The sequence below is a fragment of the Macaca nemestrina genome, chromosome 3, assembly GCF_043159975.1.
Source record: "Macaca nemestrina isolate mMacNem1 chromosome 3, mMacNem.hap1, whole genome shotgun sequence".
NCBI lineage: Eukaryota > Metazoa > Chordata > Mammalia > Primates > Cercopithecidae > Macaca > Macaca nemestrina.
In genome coordinates, this window is record NC_092127.1 from 68,054,879 (window position 1) to 68,071,863 (window position 16,985).

The 16,985-nt window shown below is 39.8% G+C and overlaps 1 long non-coding RNA gene across 10 annotated transcripts in view; it reads right to left on the reverse strand.

The window, feature by feature from the left end:
- Nucleotides 1-1,111: 1,111 nt before the first annotated feature.
- The window catches only part of LOC105486157 (uncharacterized), a 171,993-nt gene continuing 156,119 nt past the window's right edge, over nucleotides 1,112-16,985 (reverse strand). For 8 of the 10 annotated variants that reach the window (XR_011621008.1, XR_011621010.1, XR_011621005.1 and 5 more), the window contains 3 exons: nucleotides 16,385-16,521; nucleotides 13,498-14,243; nucleotides 1,112-3,043 (listed from right to left, as the gene is read on the reverse strand). This is a non-coding gene — a long non-coding RNA (uncharacterized lncRNA). The remainder of the gene's footprint in view (nucleotides 3,044-13,497; nucleotides 14,244-16,384; nucleotides 16,522-16,985) is intronic. The other 2 variants (XR_011621014.1, XR_011621012.1) reach the window with 2 other exon arrangements.

Here is a 16,985-nt window from a genome sequence, read left to right on the forward strand (position 1 = left end):
GGTGGACCTGAGGTCCTCTGAATCCCAGGCATATCTTCTAGTCATTTCTCAGGAGCCCATGCTAGCTTTGTTCTGAAGCAGTAGTTGAGTGACTTCCATTCTTACTCTCCTTGATTTTTGCTCTTCAAATCCTTCGAGCACTTGGGACAATTCCTTGTCTCAGATTCTGGTCTTTTGTGAAAGAAGAAATATTCACTTATTCATGAATATTGTATTTATTCTATGACAGGAATTAATACCTGTTCCAGGCACTGAGTTAACTATTGTCTATGCCATGATGAATAAGTCAGGCATAGTCCTGCCTTCGTGTAGCTTGTTATCTAGTGTGGGGCACAGATGTTAAACAAACACATATTTCACTATGACCTATGGAAAAAAAAAGTATAAAGCTTTGTTTGTTTGTTTGTTTGTTTGAGATGGAGTTTCACTCTTTCAGCCAGGCTGGAGTGAAGTGGCACGATCTAGGCTCACTGCAACCTCTGCCTCCCAGGTTTAAGCAATTCCCCTGCTGCAGCCTCCCGAGTAGCTGGGATTACAGGCACTTGCCATCACGCCCGGCTAAGTTTTGTATTTTTAGTAGAGACGGGGTTTCACCATGTTGGCCAGGCTGGTCTCAAACTCCTGACTTCAGGTGATGCACCCACCTTGGCCTCCCAAAGTACTAGGATTACAGGAGTGAGCCACCACACCCAGCCAAAAAAGTCTAGGGTATTTTGAGGGAAAGAATAGGGAAAACTAAATTAATTGGGGAGGAAGGAAGGTCTTGGAGAAATTATTCAATATGAAATTTGAAAGTTATGGAGGAGTTGGTTAAAAAAACAAATAGAGTGAAGAGTGCTTTAGTCAGAGGGAGCAGTATGTGTGTAAGAAGCTCATGAGGTGGGGGAAGAGCCTGAAGTGTTGAAAAAGTGGCAGCGAAGTCATTTTTTTTTTGTCCCCAGGACTTCACTTGGAGCTGAAAAATAACAACAACGACAAAACAAAACTTTGAAGTAGGATAAAGGAGATGAGTGTAATTAAAAACAGAGCGTGTTTTTTGTTCTGTTTTGTTTTGTTTTTTAGAGATGAACCATTTATCAACTCAACTTCTTTGATTAGGTTTATTCTTTTATTTAAACTCAGCCTTGTTCTCAGGAAGAGATAAGTTAGCATCTTGTTATTAACAGAAAGACTTCACTGGATTGCAATTTTTCTACAGTGATTGTTACATGAAACAGAGATAAGGCTGCCTATTGACTTTGTGCCATGTGGCCTACACTGTGGATTAGTCTGACTTCTGATTTACTTTAGTTCCTTTTGCCTTCAATCCAAATTCTACTCAATTGCTATTAATGTTTGGATCTTTATGAAAATTGCAGTATGGAAAATGAAGCCAGAAAGCCATAGAAATTTAGGTGAAAGAACAAAGAAACTATTATTTGATTTTTATGATGGCTTGCTACAGAATTCTCTAAGAAACATTTATTTTCAATTTGATCTGATGTTAACTAACTAGAACAGGGAAAAATCAATGATGCATTTTTCTATTTATCATTATACCTTTAATTTATTTTTCTTGGGTTGTGCTTTACATTTCATAGAATATGTACTAAATGGGAAAAACAGAGAGGTGTCCTCAAAAGGAGCCTTGTCCTGGGAGCCAGATCTGAGGTCTAGCCCAAGATTCCATTTGTCTTCTCTAAGCACAGAATTAGACCTACTGACTGGGAAGGGTTTCATAGAAAATGGAGGTAGGAGATTAGTTTTGTTTCTTAAATTGTGTAGAATTCAGACAGAACAGAAATGGCTGGAGAAAGGTATACAACTAAGCTGACAGGTCTGTCTTAAATCAGTGATTTCGAGAGTGGCTCTTAGAGGATTCAGAAATCCTATTACATTCCCATATGAATTCACTCTCTCATCTCCAAGACAAATATTTCACACTGATTTTTCTTCCCTCAAGCCTTTACTATTTCCTGTCTCCTTTATTCTTATTTAAAGCCAGGTCTTTAAACTTTTTATAAAAATTTAAAACTTGTAAAATTTTAAATAAGAATTAAAAAATTATATTATTTATTATGCAGTAGCAGCAATCAAGAGAGAACTTGTTTTTCCACCAACAACCTACCAGCCACCACACTCACGTATTCTATATTGCAGTTAAAATGAATGGACCATCGGTGCTTCTGTCTAAAACCAACCCTTCACTTGTGCACTAGATTACATCCCCTTTGGCTATTTTGGCCTACACAGGATGTGACTCCCATAAATATCTCCTCCTTGTCTGTCAATATCTCTTCAGCACCCTTCCTATCCTCATATGAACAGGCTGTAATTTTTCCCACTTTAAAAAATCTCCTTTTGAACTTAAATGTTTTCTCTACTTACTAACCACATCCTTTGCGATTCTTCAGAGCAGTAAGGCAGTCCTCATTTTGCATATTGTTAATATGCACAAATTACAGCTACCGCAGTTTAGTTCAATAACACCAGTTCCTCCAAAACACAGTTCAATTTTCAGTTGCCGTAGTATATTAATTGAATAATTGCATAAAATAGAAACTTGGCTGTTAGCCCTTCAGTTTAGAAACTGTTACATAAATAACAAACACACATCATGGTCAGTGACCAAATATGTCACTTCTATCAAAGTCTGTTGGTGACTGGGCACTGGGCATCTGTGTTCACGCATAGACAGCAAAGCATATCGTTGTGTTGACTTCTTGCCTTCCAGTGATAAATCCATGTGGCATTTAAAAATGAAATGGATACCTTAAATTGGAAACTTACCAATGAAGATGAAAATGCATCAGAGAAACAAAAAGTAAAAATGCTGTAAGTGGAATTCAAGTGGAAAATAATGGAGTTATATAAGAAATAGCTGAGCATGAAAATATCAACATGACTGCTGTTCGAGAGACTGGAGATACGTGGCTGCAGGAGCTCGGCAAGGGTGAACTCATCAATGTAATGGAAAAATGTCATGGCGAATGAGGTTGCTCTAGAGGAAGGGATGCTGGCAAAAACTTCACATTGAAGGAATTGTTGGAGATATTTCATGACACTGAAAGCACAAAAGATAAAATACTGGATGGTAACTTAATCTTAGAAACCGAGTATGACAATTTTCCAAGGCAGAGAAAAGATGCTTGCTTCCTGTAGTACAACAAGAAGGCAAGCACTATTCAGGCTACTCTTGATTTTTTTTAACAGAGAAAATAAAACACTTTAATTCTCAGTTTGTCTAATGTTTTAAAATATAGTTTGCCAATTAAATATTAGTTTAAGTACTTTTTCATTTCACTATGTATTTATAGCCAACAGTAAGAAAGTTTTTAATGTTTTGACAAAAATTTTTAAAAATTAATTCAACAGGTATTTATTGAGAATTTCATATGCATCCTCAGAAAATGTACAATCTTATAAGGAAAACAATTGAAAAGCAGTTACAACATGATGGAATAAATATCTTGAAAGGAGAAATGTAGAGTCACTTGGGAGCACATTGCAGATAGCAGATATTAAATCTTTCTGAGGGGAGCAAAGTGTCAGAAAGGAAGAGACACTAAAAGTATAAGTGGAGATGCTCTAAATCCTCCTCAAGGCTGTTGAGGGGTAGCCTGTTTGATCTAGGAAGCTCCCAGTACCTTAACGTTCTTGGTTGCCTTGGGCTGCCACCACCATCAAATACAGAATACCAATTTATTTATTCAATCACTATATAGTTCTGGAGCAGTTCTATAATCCAGTGTTCTAGGCTCTGGGGGCTCAGTTATAAACCAAATAAGCAAAACACCTGCTTTCATGGCAACTTATATTCTAGTAGGGATAAGCAGATAATGAATAAACAAAAATAGATGCATTAGGTGTTTTGGAAAAAATGAAGCAGAGTAAGATGATAGAGTGTATGTTCTAATATATGTATGTGAGTGTATAGTATTTTTTTTTTTTTTAAAGTTTAAGTTCTGGGATACATATGCAGAACATGCAGGTTTGTTACATAGGTATACATGTGCCATGGTGGTTTGCTGCACCTATCAGCCCGTCATCTAGGTTTTAAGGCCTGTGTGCATTAGGTGTTTGTCCTAATGCCCTTGCCCCCAGGCCCGACAGGCCCCAGCATATGATGTTTCCCTCCCTATGTCCATGTGTTCTCATTGTTCAACTTCCCCTTATGAGTAAGAGCATGCAGTGTTTGCTTTTCTGTTCCTATGTTAGTTTTCTAAGAATGATGGCTTCCAGCTTCATTCATGTCCCTGCACAGGACATGAATCCATTCTTTTTTAGAGCTGCATAGTATTCCATGATGTATATGTGCCACATTTTCTTTATCCAGTCTATCATGGATGGGCATTTGGGTTGGTTCCAAGTCTTTGCTATTGTAAATAGTGCTGCAATAAGGAAACGTGTGCATGCATCTCTGTAGTAGAAGAGTGTATACTATATCATTATTTTATTTTTAATTTTAAATGTTTTTTCTAGCTTTATTGAGGTATAATTAATTGACAAATAAAATTGTATATATTTAAGGTGTACAAAGTGATATTTTGAATGACAAAGATTTTTAAAGGTCATGGAACAGTTATACTTTTCCCCACGATTATTAAGATCACATTGCGTAGTTTCAGCATGCATGCTCATTTTTATCGTCCTGCACTACCTAGCAAAGTGTGCCTGTGCGGACTTTAGACCTGTATGAGAGGACCCCCTGCACTTAAGAGGGCACTAGTCTGGTCTTTCTCCACTCATGCCCTTATTCATGCCCCTCCCCTCTTATCCCACCCTTTGTGTACCCAGGACCCTGGAGTCTCCTTCCTTGATCCTGCTTCCATGACATCTTTCCTGGTTAGTCCTTTTGACACCACCAGTGTTTATACTGTTGGCCCAAAGAGTGGTCAAAAGGTAATTCTATGGAGAAGGATGTGGGTGGGGTGTGGGCGAGCTGTCTGGGGTGTCCACATGCATGTGTGTGGTGTTGGGAGGCGGACTAAGGCAAGCACGAACAGAAGAGGCAGGTGGGCCACAGGCCTGGAGCTGCCATTTGAACTCTTGCCCTTAACCCTATAAAGGCTTCACAGTACAATTCCTCTGAAGCAGACTCTTTGTTCTCTGCCTCCACTGTCACTGCTCCCATTCAGATACCTGCAGATGTTGTGTCATCAAGTCTCGTCTTTGGGTCCTCTTAGCCCAGACATGGGACATATTAGAGGATGAACTTCAGATGATTCCAACTAGCCAGCACTTAGACATTTCGTTATCCCAGTCTTGAAGTCTTTCCAGCAGAGGCCTGAATAGTGTGCAGATAAGCCAGTTTAGCTGGACTCTTTCTGAATTCCTGACCTACAGACTCCATGTTTATAGCAAAATAGCTATTGTTTAAGGCCACTAAGTTTATGGTGGTGTGTGACATGTAATAGTTGACTATTCTTTTTTTTTTTTTTTTTTTTTGTGTGTGTGTGTGTGATATGGAGTCTCGTTCTGTCCCCCAGGCCAGAGTGCAGTGGCGCAATCTCGGTTCACTGAAAGCTCCGCCTCCCGGGTTCACATCATTCTCCTGTCTCAGCTTCCTGAGTAGCTGGGACTACAGGCACCCACCACCGCGCCTGGCTAATTTTTTGTATTTTTTTTATAGAGACTGGGTTTCACCGTGTTAGCCAGGATGGTCTCGATCTCCTGACCTTGTGATCTGCCCGCCTCAGCCTCCCGAAGTGCTGGGATTACAGGTGTGAGCCACCGCACCAGGCCAATAGTTGACTATTCTTGACTTTACTCCTATCTTTTTAGTACCTGGATTTTGGTCTCCTTTGCTTTCCAAGCCTCTAATTGAGGAGTATCCCAGATCTCAATCTTTGGCGCTCTTCTTTATCTCACTTACTCCTTAGGTGATCTTTCCTTTTTCCTTTGCTATGAATCCTACTTATATTCTGAGAAACCCAAATCTATGTCTTCAGGTCAGATGTCCCCTTTTAGCTACTGGCTGTTTTTAGTTTCGTTTCTTGTCTTCTCCTTTCTTTTCTTCTTTTCCTTTCTTTTCTTCTTTTCCTTTCCTTTCCCCTTTCCTTTCATTTCTTTTTCTTTTTTGACTTAGTTTCACTCTTGTTCCCCAGGCTGGAGTGTAGTGGCACCATCTCAGCTGACTACAACCTCCCCCTCCCGGATTCAAGCGATTCTCCTGCCTCAGCCTCCCCAGCAGCTGGGATTACAGGCGTCTGCCATCACGCCCAGCTAATTTTTGTATTTTTAGTAGAGATGGGATTTCACCATGTTGGCCAGGCTGGTCTTGAACTCCTGACCTCAGATGAGCGCCCGCCTCTGCCTCCCAAAGTGCAAGGATTACAGGCATGAGCCACCGTGCCTGGCTTGTTTTTAGTTTCAACTGTTTACTTGATATCTTGGTATAACTTGGATATATATCATTATATATTACATACTGTGGGGATGAACACATGTTGGACACCTCAAACATGATGTGCCCAAAACTTACATATTGAATTTTTGCCTTAATATTATCCTAATTTCCCACTATCTTAGTAAATGCTACTTTCACCTGCCTACTTGTTCAATCTCGAAAAAAAATTATTCTAGAGTCTTCTTTCTTTTTCATTCTTCACATCTGATGCCATCCAAAATTGTATCAATTCTTTTCCTAAGTCTGTCTACTCTGCTCCACTAATACCATCATCATCCTGGTTCAAACCAACAAAGGTTCACTGATTTGGTATTGGTCCTTTGAGCTCTACTCTATTTCCTTTAACTCCATATTTGTGGCAAATCACACACACACCTCTCTGACCCCCACCTCCATCCCCTGCTTCCTCATTTGCAGACTGTCAGTGTTTAAGCCAGGGTAAGACAGATGAAACCACCATAACTGGAAGCAAATGTCTCTCACTACCCTATTCTGCTGGGTGGCAGAGGAAATCTCTGCTCAAGAACCTGACCCAATAGTGAATGCAGGCAAACAATTTGTCACCTCCATAGCTTTTAATTTTATGGGGAGAACTCTTTATCAAAAACTATCTTGATAAGCTGCTTGGGGTTAGACATGAGACCTAAAAACCACATGTTGCATGTGCCAGGGCAGTTAAAGGAAATGGGTAAACTGCTCTGTCTAAAGCATAGAGAGAAGTTTACTTTGCTGCTGGAGAAGAAAGTGAAAGAGAGAAGAAAGCAGAGAAGATAGGTGAGGACGGAGGAGCCAGGAGATGGTTTGGGGCTGGATCTATTTGTATAGAACATTTGGAAGATCTCTAAAAGAATCTTAGATGAGTAAAAGTATGTGAGAGTGGTTAAAAACTCAATGCACAGATACCTGCAAACTAACCAGAGGAACAGAGAGATTCCAGTCAGAGGAGCCATCCTCCATGTCTGCATATGTTCTGAGGGACTAACTCTCCCTTCCCTGGTGTTGAGAACACTGTGCACTAAGTTCCTTGGCCAACCCAGGCTAGAGGTTGGGGGTGGTTATTGAGATGGGAGTTTTGTGATCATCTTAGATGCCTGCAATGACATGCCTTTAGGTGATTTCTCTGGAAAAATAACTATGAACTTCCACCAACATGGAGGAATTCAGTATTAGCTTGAGAAGACTCATTTTATCATCTTCACTGGTTTTTTTTTTTTTTTTGAGACAGGGTCTCACTCTGTCACACAGACTGGAGTGCAGTGGCACTATCTCAGCTCACCACAACCTCCACCTCCCAGGCTCAAGCAATTCTCCTGCCTCAGCCTCCCGAGTAGCTGGGATTACAGGCATGCACCACCATGCCCAGCTAATTTTCATATTTTTAGTAGAGACAGGGTTTCACCATGTTGGCTAGGCTGGTCTCAAACTCCTGACCTCAAATGATCCACCTGCCTCAGCCTCCCAAAGTACTGGGATTACAGGCATGACACACCGTGCCCTGTCTATCTTCACTGTTTTTATGTCAAGTGACTGTCAAGAGTAGGTAGCCACATCTTTCTTAAATCCCAATCCCAGGGGCCCAAGTATTGGGTGGAAGGGAAAAGAATGGCTAAAATGTATTGCCATTTTGAATGTTGCTCTGATAAACGGCTTCTTCTAAGAGTGTTGGTATAAGGAGTGCTTAATTTTGTCAGCCAAGTACAGAGTGGAAGAAAATTTGAAATACTGGTGAGTATTGACAGCCGTCATATTTTACTGGGCCATTGTACTGAGCTTGCTATTACAGGATGAAATTGGCAATTTTTTTGGTTATACTTTAAGTTCTGAGATACATGTGCAGAATGTGCAGGTTTGTTACATAGGTATACATGTGTCATGGTGGTTTGTTGCACCCATCAACCTGTCATCTACGTTAGGTATTTCTCCTAATGCTATCCCTCCCCTAGCACCCCCCACCCCCCGACAGGCCCGGTGTGTGATGTTCCCCTCCCTGTGTCCATGTGTTCTCATTATTCAGCTCCCAGTTATGAGTGAGAGCATGCGGTGTTTGGTTTCCTGTTCTTGTGTTAGTTTGCTGAGAATGATGGTTTCCAGTGTCATTCATGTCTCTGCTAAGGACATGAACTCATCCTTCTTTATGGCTGCATAGTATTCCATGGTGTATATGTGCCACATTTTCTTTATCCAGTCTATCACTGATGGGCATTTGGGTTGGTTCCAAGTCTTTGCTATTGTGAACAGTGCCACAATAAACTGTTGTGTGCATGTGTCTTTACAGTAGAATGATTTATAATCCTTTGGGTATATACCCAGTAATGGGACTGCTGGGTCAAATAGTATTTCTGGTGCTAGATCCTTGAGGAATCGCCACACTGTCTTCCACAGTGGTTGAACTAATTTACACTCCCACGAACAGTGTAAAAGCATTTCTATTTCTCCACATCCTCTCCAGCATCTGTTTCCTAACTTTTTAATGATCGTCATTCTAGCTGGGGCAATGGGGTTTTCTAAATATTCAATCATGGCATCTGCAAAAAGAGACAATTTGACTTCCTCTCTTCCTATTTGAATACCTTTCTTTCTCTTGCCTGATTGCCCTGGCCAGAACTTCCAATACTATGTTGAATAAGAGTGGTGAGAGAGAGCCTCCTTATCTTGTGCCAGTGTTCAAAGGGAATGCTTCCAGCTTTTGCCCATTTAGTGTGATATTGGCTGTGGGTTTGTCATAAATAGTTTTTATTCTTTTGAGATACGTTCCATCAATACCTAGTTTATTGAGAGTTTTTAGCATGAAAGGGTGTTGAATTTTATCAAAGGCCTTTACTGCATCTATTGGGATAATCATGTGGTTTTTGTCTTTGGTTCTGTTTATGTGAGGGATTACATTTATTGATTTGCATATGTTGAATCAGCCTTGCATCTCAGGGATGAAACCGACTTCAACGTGGTGGATAAGCTTTTTGATGTGCTGCTGGATTCAGTTTGCCAGTATTTTAATAAGGATTTTTGCATTGATATTGGCCGGAAATTTTCTTTTTTTGCTGTGTTTCTGCCAGGTTTTGGTATCAGGATGATGCTGGCCTCATGAAATGAGTTAGGGGAGAGTCCTTCTTTTTCTATTGATTGAATTAGTTTCAGAAGGAATGGCACCAGCTCCTCTTTGTACCTCTGGTAGAATTCGGCTGTGAATCCATCTGGTCCTAGGCCTTTTTTTTTTTTTTTTGGTTGGTAACTTATTAATTACTGCCTCAATTTCAGAACTTGTTATTGGTCTATTCAGGGATTCAACTTCTTCCTGATTTAGTCTTGGGAGGGTATATGTGTCCAAGAATTTATCAATTTCTTCTAGATTGTGTAGCTTATTTGCATAGAAGTGTTTATAGTATTCTCTGATGGTAATTTGTATTTCTGTGGGATCAGGAGTGATATCCCCTTTATCATTTTTTTATTGCATCTATTTGATTCGTCTCTGTTTTCTTCTTTATTAGTGTGGCTAGCAGTCTAACTATTTTGTTAATCTTTTCAAAAAACCAGCTCCTGGATTCACTGATTTTTTTTGAAGGGTCTTTCGTGTCTCTATCTCCTTCAGTTCTGCTCTGATCTTAGTTATTTCTTATCTTCTGTTAGTTTTTCAATTTGTTTGTTCTGGCTTCTCTAGTTCTTTTAAATTGTGATGTTAGGGTGTCAATTTTAGATGTTTCCTGCTTTGTCCTGTGGGGATTTAGTGCTGTAAATTTCCCTCTACACACTGCTTTGGCTGTGTCTCAGAGATTCTGGTACGTTGTGTCTTTGTTCTCATTGGTTTCAAATAACTTCTTTATTTCTGCTTTAATTTCATTATTTACCCAGCAGTCATTTAGGAACAGGTTGTTCAGATTCCAGGTAGTTGTGCGGTTTTGAGTGAGTTTCTTAATCCTGAGTTCTAATTTGATTGCACTGTGGTCTGAGAGACTGTTTGTTATGATTTCTGTTCTTTTGCATTTGCTGAGGAGGGTTTTACTTCCAATGATGTGGTCAATTTTAGAACAAGTGCTATGTGGTATTGAAAAGTATGTATATTCTACTGATTTGGGGTGGACAGTTCTGCAGATGTCTGCTAGGTCTGCTTGGTCCAGAGCTGAGCTCAAGTCCTGAAGATCCTTGTTAATTTTCTGTCTCGTTGATCTGTGTAATATTGACAGTGGGGTGTTAAAGCCTCCCATTATTATTGTGTGGGAGTCTAGGTCTCTGTAGGTCTCTTAAGAATTTGCTTTATGAATCTAGATGCTCCTGTATTGGGTGCATATATTTTTTGGATAGTTAGTTCTTCTTGTTGCATTGATTCCTTTACCATTATGTATTGTCCTTCTTTGTCTCTTCTGATCTTTGTTGGTTTAAACTCTGTTTTGTCAGAGAGTAGGATTACAACCTCTGGTTTTTTTTGCTTTCCATTTTCTTGGTAAATCTTCCGCCATCCTTTTATTTTGAGTTTATGTGTGTCTTTGCACGTGAGATGGATCTCCTGAATACAGCACACTGATGGGTCTTGATTCTTTATCCAATTTGCCAGTCTGTATCTTTTAAATGGGGCATTTAGCCCGTTTACATTTCAGGTTAATATTGTTATGTGTGAATTTGATCCTGTCATTATGATGCTAGCTGGTTATTTTGCACGTTAGTTGATGCAGTTTCTTCATAGTGTCGATGGTCTTCACAATTTGGTATGTTTTTGCAGTGGTTGGTATGGATTTTTCCTTCCCATGTTTAGTGCTTCCTTCAGGAGCTCTTGTAAGGCAGGCCTAGTGGTAATAAAATCCCTTAGCATTTATTTGTCTGTAAAGATTTCATTTCTCTTTCACTTATGAAGCTTAGTTTGACTGGATATGAAATTCTGGGTTGAAAATTCTTTTCTTTAAGAATGTTAAATATTGGCCCCCACTCTCTTCTGGCTTGTAGGGTTTCTGCAGAGAGATCCGCTGTTAGTCTGATGGGCTTCCCTTTGTGGGTAACCCGACTTTTCTCTCTGGCTGCCCTTAACACTTTTTCCTTTATTTCAACCTTGGTGAATCTAACAATTACGTGCCTTTGGGTTGCTCTTCTCGAGGAATATCTTTGTGGTGTTCTCTGTATTTCTTAAATTTGAATGTTGGCCTGCCTTGCTAGGTTGGGGAAGTTCTCCTGGATAATATCCTAAAGAGTGTTTTCCAACTTGGTTCCATTCTACCTGTCACCTTCTGGTACACCAATCAAACATAGATTTGGTCTTTTCACATAGTTCCATATTTCTTGGAGGCTTTGTTTGTTTCCTTTCACTCTTTTTTCTCTAATCTTGTCTTCTCACTTTATTTCATTGAGTTGATATTCAATCTCTGACATCCTTTCTTCCACTTGATTGATTCGGCTATTGATACTTGTGTATGATTCAGGAAGTTCATGTGCTGTGTTTTTCAGGTCCATCAGGTCATTTATGTTCTTCTCTAAACTGGTTATTCTATTTAGCAGTTCATCTAACCTTTTTTCAATGTTCTTAGCTTCCTTGCATTGGGTTAGAACATGCTCCTTTAGCTTGGAGGAGTTTGTTATTACCCACCTTCTGAAGCCTACTTCTGTCAATTCATCAAACTCATTGTCCATCCAGTTTTGTTCCCTTGCTGGTGAGGAGTTGTGATCCTTTGGAGGAGAAGAGGCATTCTGTTTTTTGGAGTTTTCAGCCTTCTTGCGCTGGTTTCTCCCCATCTTCGTGGATTTATCTACCTTTGGTCTTTGATGTTGGTTACCTTAGGATGGGGTCTCTGAGTGGACATTCTTTTTGTTGATGTTGCTACTACTCCTTTCTGTTTGTTAGTTTTCCTTCTAACAGTCAGGCCCCTCTTCTGCGGTCTGCTGGAGTTTGCTGGAGGTCCACTCTAGACCCTGTTTGCCTGGGTATCACTAATGGAGGCTGCAGAACAGCAAAGACTGCTGCCTGCTCCTTCTTCTGGAAACTGTGCCAGAAGGTACTCAACAGATGCCAGTGAGAGCTCTCCTGTATGAATTGTGTCTTGGCCCCTACTGTGAAGTGTCTCCCAGTCAGGATACATGGGGGTCAGGGACCCACTTGAGGAGGCAGCCTGTCCCTTATCAGAGCTCAAATGCTGTGCTGGGAGATCTGCTGCTCTCTTAAGAGCTGTCAGACAGGGACCCTTAAGTCTGCTGAAGCTGTGCTCATAGCCGCCCCTTTCCCCAGGTGCTCTGTCTCAGGGAGATGGGAGTTTTATCTATAAGTCCCTGACTGGGGCTGTTGCCTTTTTTTCAGAGATGCCCTGTCTAGAGAGGCAGTCTGGCCACAGTGGTCTTGCTGAATGCAGTGGACTCCACCTGGTTCAAACTTCCTGGTGGCTTTGTTTATCTGTGAGGGTAAAACTGCCTACTGAAACCTCAGCAATGGTGGACTCCGCCCTCTCCCCACCAAGCTCAAGCATCCCATGTCAACCTCAGACTGCTGTGCTAGCAGCGAGAATTTCAAGACAGTGAATCTTAGCTTGCTGGACTCTGTGGGGGTGGGACCCACTGAGCCAGGCACCAGAGGAAATCTCCTGGTTTGCTGGTTGTGCAGACCATGGGAAAAGTGCAGTATCTGGGCCAGAGTGCACTATTCCTCCCAGTACAGTCTCTCACAGCTTCCCCTGGCTAGGAACGGGAAGTCCCCTGACCACTTGCTCATCCCCTCTGTGGGCTGCACCCACTGTCCAACCAGTCCCAGTGAGATGAACCAGGTGCCTCAGTTGGAAATGCAGAAATCAACTGCATTCTGCGCCAATCTTGCTGGGAGCTGCAGACCAGAGCTGTTCCTATTCGGACATCTTGCCAGCAATTCCTAAATTTCTCTTTTTATAAAGATACCAGTGATACTAGATTAGGGCCTACCCTAATGAACTTATCTTAACTTGATTACCTCTGTGAATATCCTGTCTCCAAGTATGGCCCAAATAATTCTCCAAACTCTCCAAATAATTCAACCCATAATGATGGGTGAGCTTACTAGCAAAGAAACCAGATGGAGTTCTCCCTGTAGTTGAAGAACCAATTTCATTTTCAGCTAAACAAATAGGTTATCAGTGAATAGAGGAGAACCTGCATTAGCATCGGCTTACCTAAGAGAATGATGTTTTCAAGATCCAGAAAGGAGCTGAAGTAAAGAATAAACACAGAACTTTTTTCCTGTGGTAATGTTGGGGTTTCCTCAGAAAAAAGAGAGAGAATTGGTCAAATCACTTGAAAAGAGAAGAAATTAAAGGTAAATAGGGGAAAGAGAGGGCTTAGGAAGAGAGAGAACAGCCACATGAGATATCTCCTCTTGAATCCTGCATGCTATAAAGGAAGTACTAAGTTAGGTAAAATTTTACCCTCCTGTACCCTAGCTCTGTGTGATTTTGCTTTTCAGAGATGCACTGATCCTTAGTTAAATTATTTTGTGCACCTGCTTCATAGTACTGTGTGTGCTAGTCTGGGAAAGACAAAAAGCAGACCTGCAAGGCCTTGCAGTCATGTTACAGAGACTCCACAGGACACAGGCTCCCTTCCTCTACCTTTCTCTTTTTATTTGGAATCACCATGGGGCTATCAGCATAGTGGGGAGAACCACATGCCACCAGTGCAAAGCAGAGACAATAAGACTGAGCCCCACCGTGGAGATCACGAACCACCTTGGAAGACAGAAAAGGAGGTGTCCTTCCCAATGTGATAAGTCTTGAAAACTATCATCAGGTGAACGTTCAAGTATTCTGTGGATTCCATTGAAGAATGATTAATAACCTTTCTCCAAGGTGAGACAATTTCTAAATTTTGATTCTTCAACTTCGGATGAAACTTGAACCTTTTGAAGGTTGTCATTCTTTTTCTAGGGACAGGAAATGAGGTGAGGAAGTTTTTAAAACATCTATTACAAAAAATTCTAGACGTTAGAAAGCTTTCATGAAACAATATTTTGATGACTTAAATACAAATGAATTAGAAGTTTTTAGTTTGAAAAATTTTCAACTTCAAAAACTAAATAGAAAAGATAATTTGGAATGTGGGAGAAAAGATAATATAGGTTAGAGTAGATGTGAATGATTCAGATATAACTTGCATTTGTATATTTTGTATTTCTCCACATGTTGCCCTTGTATTTTTCAGGAATCATCATTTGCTTTATTATTTTTTTCTTCAATTTAAAATAAAATACTTTGTGGCCGAGTACGGCGGCTCATGCCTATAATCCCAGCACTTTGGGAGGCTGAGGCAGGTGGATCACCTGAGGTCAGAAGTTCGAGACCAGCCTGGCCAACATGGTGAAACCCCGTCTGTACTAAAAATAGAAAAATTAGCTGGGCGTGGTGGCACATGCCTGTAATCCCAGCTACTTGGGAGACTGAGGCAGGAGAATCATTTGAACCTGGGAGATGGAGGTTGCAGTGAGCCGAGATCACGCCACTGCACTCCAGCCTGGGTGACAGAGCAAGATCTCATTTCAAAAAATAAAAATAAAAATAAAATAAAATAAAATAAAATAAAATACTTTGTGCTTGGTGTGTGTATTATATTGTATGTATGTATGCATGCATGTATTTACGTGTATTTTTAAGATGAAACTCATCAAAAACTTTGAAAAACTTTAATTATTTCCTTTCTCCATTTGGCCACTATACAAATACTACAGAGTGAATTCACAATCAGCATCTTTGCTTTCAAGAGTCAAAAGATTGAAAACATGCAAAAGACACAGAATCAAAATACAACATAAAAAAAGTAAAAAGGAAATTGTAAACATATTCCATCCCCTCCTCTGGCCTGCACATAAAAGACTACTCAGCAGAGGAGTTTCTTAAGAGGAAGAAGTATGTTTACTCATTTTTCCATCCTTGGTCCCTAGCAGAGTGCTTGGAATCAGTGCAGAAACTATTTCTTAAATGAGTCAAAACCTTGGTAGCATGGGACACCAGAATACGCCACTCCAAAATAGACCCTTTTGGCATCAGGATTGTTTTGACTGAAGGTAATAAAGCAGCAGATGCGGGAGAGCTCTCTGCTGTCCCTCCATTTGCCTAACAGGGCATACATTTACAAAGGCAAAAGGTATCCCTCTACTCCTGCCTACCACCAGGTATAGTTTATTTGCCTTTGCCCAAGTTGCTGCCCCTGAAGACTCAAAATTCTTTTCCTTTGTCTTGTTACCTCTTTAAAAATTTATAGTTCTTTTTGCTGAAGGTGTTGTATAAGCTGAAATTCAAGGCTACTTTTTTGAGAAGTATTCATTCCCTGGGCCTCTCCATGTATGTATTAAATAAATGTGTTAGTAAATTTCTCTTTGTTTTTCTCTTGTTAATCTGTCTTTTGTTACAGGGGTCTGTTCCAACTAAGAACTCATGAAGGTGGAGGGAAAAAATATTTTTTCTCCCTTATGGTTCTTCTGCACAAGATGGGCCTCAGAGACAGTTTGCATTCAACTGTGCGTTCCCCTTCAGAAGCTGAGTTGGGACACTGGCTCAATTAGTGTTGGCTTCAGAATTGGAATGAAGAATGAAAAATCTCTTCTTAGGAAATAATTTTTCCTTTGTGCAGAGATGTAGAAATGAGCACTTTCATATCAAGAGTAAAAGTGCAACCCCAAGGCAAGGTACAATGGTGATGAGTGAATAACGGGAAGAGATGCAGTAAGGGAAGAGTGCTTTCAAAAAGAATGGTGCCAAGAACAGTGGAAGAGGGAACTTTTGTACTTTTATAAAAGTAATTACCATTCATCAAACTCCTCATAGTGGCAGACATATGAATTTAATAATGAATTTAATAGACATAAACTCACTTTTATGAATCCATCAAATAAATTATATCACATAACCTTTCTATTCTATCTTATAATAATACAATCTTTTTCTGTGTTAAAAAAGTTTATATCTTAGTCAGAATCATGAAGAAGACATTCTACATCTGTTTTAAAATTTATGTTGTTCTGTTGAAATAAAACTTGTGTTATATTATAAAATAAAACTTGTGTTATACCTGTAAATTATTGTATTAAAGCAGTACAGGAGAGTGGTCAAGGCCAATAGCTTTGGAGACAGTTCTTGGTCCCAGTTCTAACATTAACTGTGTGATCTTGAGCAATTATCTTACATCTCTGCTGCTCAGTTTTCTCACTTATTAAATGCAAATAATAACATTACTTTATAAATTTATAGATTGAGAGTTTTATACATGTGCAAGCATATTGATATAATCAATAAATTGCCATCGATTATTAGTATGAAAACAAATTAAGGTTGAAAAGTTTGGTACAGCACTTAAATTTTCACTATTAAACAAAGAGAAGAGAAAACACATGAATAAAATTAAGATATTAGCCCATTATTACTTGTTGCACTCTGTTAGGTACTAAGACGGATAAAAGAATACAAAAGAAGCATAAGTAATGATCTTCAATAATAACTGTAATGATTGTGAATATAACTTATTGAGAACATACTATGCCTGAAATGGCCAAGAAAACAAAATGAAAACATGTGAAATAATTTGAGAAAAAATAATACATTTGTTCTGCAGTTCAATGAGAATTGGAATTAATAAAAGTCCATGTGAGCTACAGTGACTTAGGAGTGCTCAA